Source organism: Coregonus lavaretus (genome assembly GCF_964263955.1).
Source record: "Coregonus lavaretus genome assembly, chromosome: 28".
In the NCBI taxonomy this organism is placed as follows: Eukaryota; Metazoa; Chordata; class Actinopteri; order Salmoniformes; family Salmonidae; genus Coregonus; species Coregonus lavaretus.
The window spans coordinates 8,161,180-8,171,245 of record NC_140015.1 but is presented as its reverse complement, the minus strand read 5'-3'; the positions used below and the strand labels follow the sequence as shown (position 1 = coordinate 8,171,245).

General features: G+C 45.4%; 1 long non-coding RNA gene across 1 annotated transcript; it reads right to left on the bottom strand.

Moving 5' to 3' along the window:
* Positions 1-6,519: 6,519 nt before the first annotated feature.
* LOC311103302 lies at positions 6,520-8,401 on the bottom strand. Its single transcript, XR_014610072.1, has 3 exons — positions 8,031-8,401; positions 7,705-7,842; positions 6,520-7,534 (listed from the first exon to the last, which is right to left on the bottom strand). It is a non-coding gene; the product is annotated as an uncharacterized lncRNA (long non-coding RNA).
* Between the last annotated feature and the right edge of the window lie 1,665 nt (positions 8,402-10,066).

The window sequence follows — 10,066 nt, the reverse complement described above, 5'->3', positions numbered from 1 at the left end:
TACTGCAGTCATTTTTTGGTATCCTTCCCCAGATCAGCCTTCACAACAATCCTGTCTCTGAGCTCTACAGCAATTCCTTCGACCTCATGGCTTGGTTTTTGCACTGACATGCACTGTCAACTGTGGAACCTTATATAGACAGGTGTGTGCCTTTCCAAATCATGTCCAATCAATTTAATTTACCACAGGTGGACTCCAGTCAAGTTGTAGAAACATCACAAGGATGATCAATGGAAACAGGATGCACCTGAACTCAATTTCTAGTCTCATAGCAAAGGGTCTGAATACTTTTGTAAATAAGGTATTTATGTTTTATTTTTAATACATTTCCTACAATTTCACTTTGTCATTATGGGGTATTGTGTGTAGATTGCAGAGGAATTGTTTTAATTTAATTTAACGTAACAAAATGTGGAAAAACGTAAGTGGTCTGAATACTTTCTGAATGCACTGTAGACACTGGTTTGACGCTGGAGATAATGAATATGGAGTTGAAAGGTGGCAGAGTTGCCCTTTAACAACTCGAGGAATGTATCTGGTGAGTTCACCATACTTTTATGTCAAAATTATGCTATATACGTTTTTCACTCAATGGGAAAAAAAGGAATTGCCATGACCATAAGCATAGGAGATTTGCTTACCAGTAGACAAAGGCACATTCAGTAGATAAACTAATGACGAAAAACTAAGTAATGACTTTTGTGGTAATCAATGTCAGAAAATGCCCATATATTAAAGGTACAGCTAAAGCCACATAAATGGCAACTTCACCACTGTTCAACCTCATTGTCATTATCTCCAGCACAATACCATGGTCAACATATGTGAAAAAAGCACATTTAAGTTTTGTAAAAATATTTTACCTGATGACATCATCAGCAAGAAAATACACTCCCATGGGCTAGAAACTTGTTGCAGGTTTTGAAAATACCTTTTTTCTTTTTTTATCCTATCCTGTGATGTCACAGAGACACATTATTTTGGGACCTTTCTTCTTATCTTTTTAGCGATAGATGCTGGAGATGATGAATATGAAGTTGAAAGTGGTGGAATTGCCCTTTAGTGCTCACAGACAAAGGACCCATGTTGGCAGGTATAAACGGGCTGATGACTCAAAATATTATAGCTGCCCATAAATGTACAGCTGAAACAACTTGATGCCCACAGCAAGACAAAACTGAAGAAGAGCCAGCAGCCAAATGAATCTATCATATGCATCAATTCACTTTTTTTGCATGTTATTTGAGAGGTCATCTTGTTCTGAACTCAGTCAGAGATATGACCTTTACTTCTCTATACATTTTCAGATTCTAGAAATATGTACAGTTCAGTATGTGAGATGCAATGTCTGTTTTTTAAATGTTGTAACTATTTCACAAATCTAATGTTCATCTTTCACGTTTACCCTGTCAACCACTCTTCTCTAAGAACATGTTTTTTTAACACCCCTGTATGGAGTGATATTAGTGCTAACAGAAATTGAATTTCAATTAAATCATTTAGATTTGTTTACTTATGCATTTAAAATTTGAATTTGTATTGCACAAATTGAATTACACTGTCACGATCGTCATAGGGAACAGACCAAGGCGCAGCGTGATGAACAAACATACTTTAATTAGTTAAAGTTTAAACTCATTACAAAACAAGAAACGACTCGTGACGTCCACGGTATCAATGACCGAACACGGAACAAAAACCCACAAACCCAAAGGGAAAAACATACAGTTTAAATATGGCTCCCAATCAGAGACAACCAGCCAACAGCTGACACTCGTTGCCTCTGATTGGGAGTCACTCAGGCAAACATAGAATTAAACACAACAGAATTACCAACATAGAAATACACACATAGAATGAACACACCCTGGCTCAACATAATGAGTCCCAGAGCCAGGGTGTGACAGTACCCCCCCCTAAAGGCGCGGACTGCGACCGCGCCTCAACTGAACAAAACAGGGGAGGGCTGGGCGGGCATACCTCCTCGGCGGCGGTTCTGGCTCCGGCCTTGACCACCACCCTCCAATACACCCCCCATAGCGCCCCTGGTCCAGTCTGGCCCCGCCGGCAGGAGCAGGACTGGACTTAGCAGGAGCGGTTAGCTTCAGCTCCATAGTGGAGCAGTTGACCGGTACCTTACCAGGCACCGGTGACCCAGGCACGGGTTGTGCTGGACTGACGACGCGCACCCCTGGCTTGGTGCGTGGAGGAGGAACGGGCCTTACCAGGCTGACGACGCGCACCCCTGGCTTGGTGCGTGGAGGAGGAACGGGCCTTACCAGGCTGACGACTCGCACCCCTGGCTTGGTGCGTGGAGGAGGGACGGGCCTTACCAGGCTGACGACTTAGTGCGAGTGGCAGGAACAGGCCGGGCTGGGCTGGCGACGCGCACCGTATACTTGGTGCGAGTGGCAGGAACAGGCCGGGCCGGGCTGGCGACGCGCACCGTATACTTGGTGCGAGTGGCAGGAACAGGCCGGGCCGGGCTGGCGACGCGCACCGTATACTTGGTGCGAGTGGCAGGAACAAGCCGGGCCGGGCTGGCGACGCGCACCGTAGACTTGGTGCGAGTGGCAGGAACAGGCCGGGCCGGGCCGGGCTGGCGACGCGCACCGTAGACTTGGTGCGAGTGGCAGGAACAGGCCGGGCCGGGCTGGCGACGCGCACCGTAGACTTGGTGCGAGTGGCAGGAACAGGCCGGGCCGGGCTGGCGACGCGCACCGTAGACTTGGTGCGAGTGGCAGGAACAGGCCGGGCCGGCTGGCGACGCGCACCGTATACTTGGTGCGAGTGGCCGGAACAGGCCGGGCCGGGCTGGCGACGCGCACCGTAGGCTTGGTGCGTGAAGCAGGGACAGGCCGGGCTGGGCTGGCGACGCACACCGTAGGCTTGGTGTGTGGAGCAGGGACAGGCCGGACTGGGCTGGCGACGCACACCGTAGGCTTGGTGCGTGGAGCAGGGACAGGTCGGGCTGGGCTGGCGACGCACACCGTAGGCTTGGTGCGTGGAGCAGGGACAGGCCGAACCGGGCTGTGGAGACGGATAGGAGGCCTGGAGTGAAGAGCGGCCACAACCCGTCCTGGCTGAATGCCTACCCTCACACACTCTGTGTGAGGCATCCGCACAGGACGTACAGGGCAGTGTACCCCTGGCCTGGTGGCCTTCTGGATCCGCCCCTTTTTTTCCTCCGTCAGCCCCGTCGTCCATGCCGTGTGCCCCCCCCTAAAACATTTCTGGGGTTGCCTCTCGACCGTCCGACGACGACCCTGATCACGCCGTTGCTCCTCTCTCCGTCACCTCTCCACTGTCTCACTCCATGGCCGGCGATCCATCCCGGCCAGGATTTCCCCCCAAGTCCAGGACCCTTTACCGTCCAATATCTCCTCCCATGTCCAGGCTGCCTGCTCCTGGACACGCTGCTCCTCTTTCGCCAGGGCCTTTCCCGGCGCTTCCTCCCATGTCCAGCCCAAGGGCTGCCCCTGGACACGCTGCTTGGTCATTGCATGGTGGGTTTTTCTGTCACGATCGTCATAGGGAACAGACCAAGGCGCAGCGTGATGAACAAACATACTTTAATTAGTTAAAGTTTAAACTCAATACAAAACAAGAAATGACTCGTGACGTCCACGGTATCAATGACCGAACACGGAACAAAAACCCACAAACCCAAAGGGAAAAACATACAGTTTAAATATGGCTCCCAATCAGAGACAACCAGCCAACAGCTGACACTCGTTGCCTCTGATTGGGAGTCACTCAGGCAAACATAGAATTAAACACAACAGAATTACCAACATAGAAATACACACATAGAATGAACACACCCTGGCTCAACATAATGAGTCCCAGAGCCAGGGTGTGACATACACATTTAATTATTATTGGATTTTTTGTTACATGTACAGGTATTTGTATTTCATTATTTGAAATTAAATTGAATGAATATTGGATTCAGAATTAAAACTGTATTTCAATGTATTCATAAATATTCTATACAACTATCAATTGCCTATATCAATTATCTGGCAGAAGTCAGTATTTCCTTCTCAGTCAATTATACTATTGAGAAAATCAACCCCTTTATCAAACATTGATTGGTCATTTGACTATTGGCTGGTGATGTGCTGTATTGTTTGGAGTAATCACTCAATTCATTATTCCCCATTACTAACAGAGAGACAAATCTTTACAAATCTTTACTCTACCATTGAAATCAATTAATTATGATTTGATACACATTGTTCAACTTAAAATAGGATTTATCCCTGAGTACTTGTATACAAAATCACTTACAAACTTAATTTCAAGCAAAGCAGTGTTCACTGTTTTCTATATTTTCTAGCTCCTCAACAACACTGGAACTGATCAAAGACACAGAAAGAGACAGTTTGGACTTTGATCCAGTGCATCAAAACCTAACCTTTTTTATTGGCTACAAAAAGCAAAACATTAAGCAATACAATAATTTAATATACAGTATGGAATTTTAAGGTTACTTGCGTAACCCCGGTTCTCTGATATTATGAGTGAGATATCTCACAGTAGGGATTCACAAAATCTCTTGAAGCTCGAAGAACCAATCACACACGCCTGTCGGAGATCGACAGGTTGAGTGGTGAATGAGGTGAGCCCCTCCCTTCATACTAAAGAGCCACTCGCCCGCCTTCTGGTCATTCTCAAGCATGTCAAACTTCATCACATTCTTGCGAGTAGGGGAATGTGGTGAGATAGCTCACTCATAATATCAGAGAACCAGGGTTACCCAAGGCACCTTAAATTCTCTTTCAATTATTCGTTTTAATTTCTCACAATGGGATATGGCCAACTCCTGTCTCTCACATGCTCTCCGAAGCCAGGTAGTCTCAATGTATTAACACTCAGAGGCCCCGACACTGAGAACAGTATGCGCCAAAGAATGCACAGTAACGTCTAGTAGGTAGAACCTCATAAACGTATGAGGGGATGCCCAACAAGCCGCAATGCAAATCTCCTTCAAGGAGATGCCCTTAAGCAGCGCCCAATAAGTAGCCATACCTCTGGTGGAGTGAGCCCTCAGGCCTTCTGGAGGCTATAGCCCCTTGCTATTATAGGCCAATATAATAGGTTTGACAATCCAATGTGATAACCGTTGATGAGAGAGCAGCGTCCCCTTGCAGGGAGGTGCCCAGGACACAAAGAGTTGGTTGCTCTTGCACAAAGCTCTCGTTCTATCCAAGTACTGTATATGCCCAATGTTCGTACTGGACACAAACGGTGGAGCCACACTTCTTCTGTAGAACGGAAAGGTGGTGCGTGGAATGATCTCCGCTATCCAGAGTTTGCCTGGCCATCGGGGGGATACCAAGGTGAGGGATGAGCCGCCTTCTTCACTGGCTAGAGTGGGGAGTATGAGGATGAGGGGAACAAAAGCATAAAGCAACACCCTCGGTCAACACCCTCAGCCAGCTTGTACACCCTAGGGGTGAGTCTCGTACTTGCGCGAAGAAAAGCGGCCAGTGCACGCTTTCGTGTGATGCAAAGAGATCTATGGATGCTTGACCGCATCGCTCCCAGATCTGTTTCACCACTTGGGGATGGAGTATCTGGAAAATAATTCCACTCCTACGTTCAGTACACCCTGGAAATTAGTCGCACGTAGTGACAGTAGGTGTGCTCTGCTCCACAGAATAAGTAAGCGCAGGGTACGAGTACCACCCTGGCTTTGATGTAAGCCACCATAGTTGTATTGTCCATTCTGATCAAGACGTGACAATTCCGAAGGGAGGGTTGAAAGTGTCTCAGAGCAAGAAACACTGTCAGCAATTCAAGGTAGTTTATGAGACTATAACTGTGGGTTTGCAGCCTGCTGTTTCACTGGTCTCTCAGTTAGCACTGGCGCTAGTGAACTGACCCTCTCCCTCATGCAGAGCCTTGAGGTTGCCATGATATCCGGGTCTGCCTGGCAGGTGTTAGCAAGGCTAGTCTTGATGCAGTAGCTAACCTGGTTTTGAGTCTCTTGGACCGGAGAACCTAGGGGGTTCGAGTGCCTGCCTTAGCATTGGCCATAATTTGAGTCAAGGTTGGGCCGTGGTCAAGCCACTGTTACTCTTCCTACGTCCCTAATTTGTGGAAAAGGCCTGCTAACCCAGGGGTGCCTGCTGGAATTAGCCTTGACAGGCGTAAACTATTTTATTAAGTGACTCACGGCTAATGACTAGCTGGAGTACGCACTGTGTATAAATGCTATAGCCGTGGTAGTCTATTGAAGGCGTTAGGTAGCTAGCAACCAGCACGTGGGCTACGGTTTGTAAAGCTAGCCTTGTCCTTGGTTCCCCTTGGGCAGGGGTAGCAGGCTCCATGACTCCACAAAACAGCTAATCCGAGAACAAAGTGAAACGTAGGTAGCATTCGCCACTTGGGCTAATAGCCTAGCTAGTTAGCACATGCTAGCCGGAGAAGATAATCCTTCAACAATGTGAACGTAGCTACAGTGAGGGAAAAAAGTATTTGATCCCCTGCTGATTTTGTATGTTTGCCCACTGACAAAGACATGATCAGTCTATAATTTTAATGGTAGGTTTATTTGAACAGTGAGAGACAGAACAACAACAAAAAAATCCAGAAAAACGCATGTCAAAAATGTTATAAATTGCTTTTCAGTGACTGATGCAACTCAACAATCAGCTATTTGGTAGGCTATTTAACGCGCGCTGCCCAAATTGAGCACTTAAAACAATCAACAGCTCATTTTTCAAATAAGCTAATGACCGCTGTGGTCAAATCATACTCTGTGGTGTAGTATTTGTAATGATGTTATATATTTCTGTATGAGGCAGAAGTAATTATATAGCTTATTTTGGCAAATTTCATTCAATTGACTTTAGGGGAAGCTAATCTTCCCCTAGCCTTTTGGATGCGCTGCCTATGCTGACATCAATGTATAAGTTGCCGGTGCATTAAACAGCTGGCTGCAAGGCTTACAAGGGGGCCAAGTTCAAATGCCACATCAAATTCAAAGCAATCGGCGCACTGCCTAAATATATGACCTCAAGCAAACTGTCTTGCAATGTCTCTGCTCAGTGCTGAGAGAAATTAACACAGGCTGGCAGCTTCTCTACGAGCAAATTTCTACATGGTCCTAAAGCCAGCAAATCAATTCGCTAAATAGCCGTTGCATTTTACTCGGGATTGGAATGATTTTAGTCTACTTTTTTTGTAGCCTTCTTTTACATTTCTGGTCTTGAGCTATACCCAACTGACGCCCCTGCCTGTGTTACAGAATTGTCCTGAGCGGAGATATTAACGTAATCTTCTTCATCGTGTTCACTGTTCATTTTCTCATGAGACCCCCCACAAACACTCTTTCTTTGAATGTTTCCATGCTCGTTGTCATAGACATCCTCTGATTTCCCATAGCTGTGCCCTTTTTCCTTCCCATTCTTCTTTTCACCCGTCACTCTTTCCAGACCTCCCTCGTAACAGTCGTTTTCTAAATTCACATAGTCCTCTTCCTCTTCCTCTTCCTCTTCGTGGTCCTCCCCTCTGTTGTCAATACCTGTTGTATAACAATTTGCTCATTAATATTTCCAACAGCAAACTCCTGGGAATAGAAAAGATTTACAACAAAAGTATTTTGAGATGCTGCTTAACTTAACTTTTCAAGCTCAAGGCCTAAATCAAGTTCAGATTCAGCCTTTGAGTTTACATAATTGTGATATCACTTACATTCTCTCTGGCCAGTCTCTGTAGATGGCTTTCTGCTCCTCCTTGTCCTCAAGATGACTAGACAGATGACAAGCAGAAGCAGAAACAGCAGTGCTACCCCACCAGTCCCTCCAGAAACAATGATGGGGACCATGAATGCTGAAGAAAATGTAGGTATTTCAAGGTTTAGACCTACAGATCAAGACTTGTAAATGGCAAATTAATAGAATATAAAAACAAACAAAAATGTGATATGAAGGATGATAAGTCATGTTACAATACTATGACTTTTCTCTCACGTAAAAGCTATTTTAAATACTTTTTTTTTTAAGCATGTGTTATTTTACCTCTAATGGTGACAGCTAGTTCACTATTAGCCGACCTGAATAACCGGGTGGAGACGTTGACTCCATAGCTGCAGCTGTATTTCCCCTGGTCTTTATACTCTGCAACAGGGAAGTGGAAAGAGGCAGAGTGGTTGACTGCTGGCGTAGTCTCAGTTCTGTTGGATCCAGAGAAGTTCAGATAGAAGAGGCCTCCAGGATACTGTGGCTGAATGGAGCAGGTGATGGAGAAGCTGTGGCCCCTGATCACCTCTGGCCCCTGAGGTTCCCAAAACATCCCTCCATTTGGAGGACTGAGAGAGATGTTGGGCTGTAGCAGGACCACTGGAAAGAAAGTAAACAGCAATTTGACAGTAATGTAATTCCATATTCATACCTTCTAACTGAGAAATGTGTGTGCGATGGACAAGGTAGTCAGTCTCTTGTCTCTATCAAGGCTCTGAATCATAAAGAAATACAGTGAGTTTAGTATTTGGTCCTCTGTAGCTCAGCTGGTAGAGCACGGCGCTTGTAACGCCAAGGTAGTGGGTTCGATCCCCGGGACCACCCATACACAAAAAATGTATGCACGCATGACTGTAAGTCGCTTTGGATAAAAGCGTCTGCTAAATGGCATATTATTATTATTATTATTATTATATTCATAGCACGCAATGACTACATCAAACTTGTGACTCTAGACATTTGTTGGATGCATTTGCTTTGGTTGTGTTTCAGATGATTTTGTGCCCAATAGAAATGAATGGTAAATAATGTATTGTGTCAATTTGGATGTACTTTTATTGTAAATAAGAATATAGTATGTTTCTAAACATTTCTATATTAATGTGCTACCATGATTACGGATAGTCCTGAATAAATTGTGAATAATGATGAGTGAGAAAGTTAGACGCAAAAATATCATACCCCACAAAATAATCTGAAACACAACCAAAGCAAACAGCAAATGCATCCAACAAATGTGTAGAGTCACAAGTTTGATGTAGTCATTGCGTGCTATGAATATGGGACCAATTACTAAACTTTTGACTACTTTAATAAACATACTGTAGAAGTGAATTTGTCCCAATACTTTTGGTATTTAATTTCTAAACGGTTTGCCCACTATATAGGAACATACCCTCAAATTAAAGCTGACAGTCTGCACTTTGACCTCAGTCATTGTATCTTTTCAAATCTAAAGTGCTGTAGTACAGAGCCAAAACAAAACATTTGTCACTCTCCCAATACTTTTGGAGCTCACTGTAGATTATGCAACACTTGTTTCCCAACTACCACCTCACCTTTAGTAACGTTGCTGTAAGGGGAGCTGATGACTTGGCCGTTGGAGAGGGTTCTGTAGAGACAGCGGTAACTGCCCTGGTGTGAAGCATCCATCTTAAACTTTGTTAAAGTAGCCCTGGGCTGTGAGGATCCAACGGTCACGGACATGATGGAGTCTCTATTCAGATAGAAGAGGAATTCCACAGCATTACAGAGGATACAGGATGGAAGAGTGCAGGTGAGATGGACCTCCTCTCCATGCAAGAAGGCAGAATAGGCCGGGTCTGTGGAGAGTGAAGGCTTCTGCAAGACAACACCTGTTGGTCAAATACAGGTAGTTTAGTGAGGCAACAGTAATCACAACCTATCTGCTGGTCTTCATACTGTATTAGCCACATGCTCTGTTCTAGGCTGCCCCCATCTGGTCACATATCACCAAGTCTGGCTTGGGTTAAGGTTATTTCTGCAACAGTCAACTCTCCACTAGGTGGCAGAGCAGGCAATAATACTGCAGTAATATGCTTTTTAGGATTTTCTCTATGATGAGACCTTTTTGCACAATTCAAACCATTCAAACCAAACCCTGATAAAACTCTAGTCTAGACAAGGCAAAGAGACTCCCTTACCTGAACAAATAACACCTGCGTCGTTACCATGATTACAGTCATGTGTTCCTCCTCCTGTGTGTGGGCACTGTGTGATGGAGCACTCACTGCCAGAGCAGCCAACATCATCCTGCCAGATGGACCCACTGCCCTGACCAAAGTAGGCCCTCT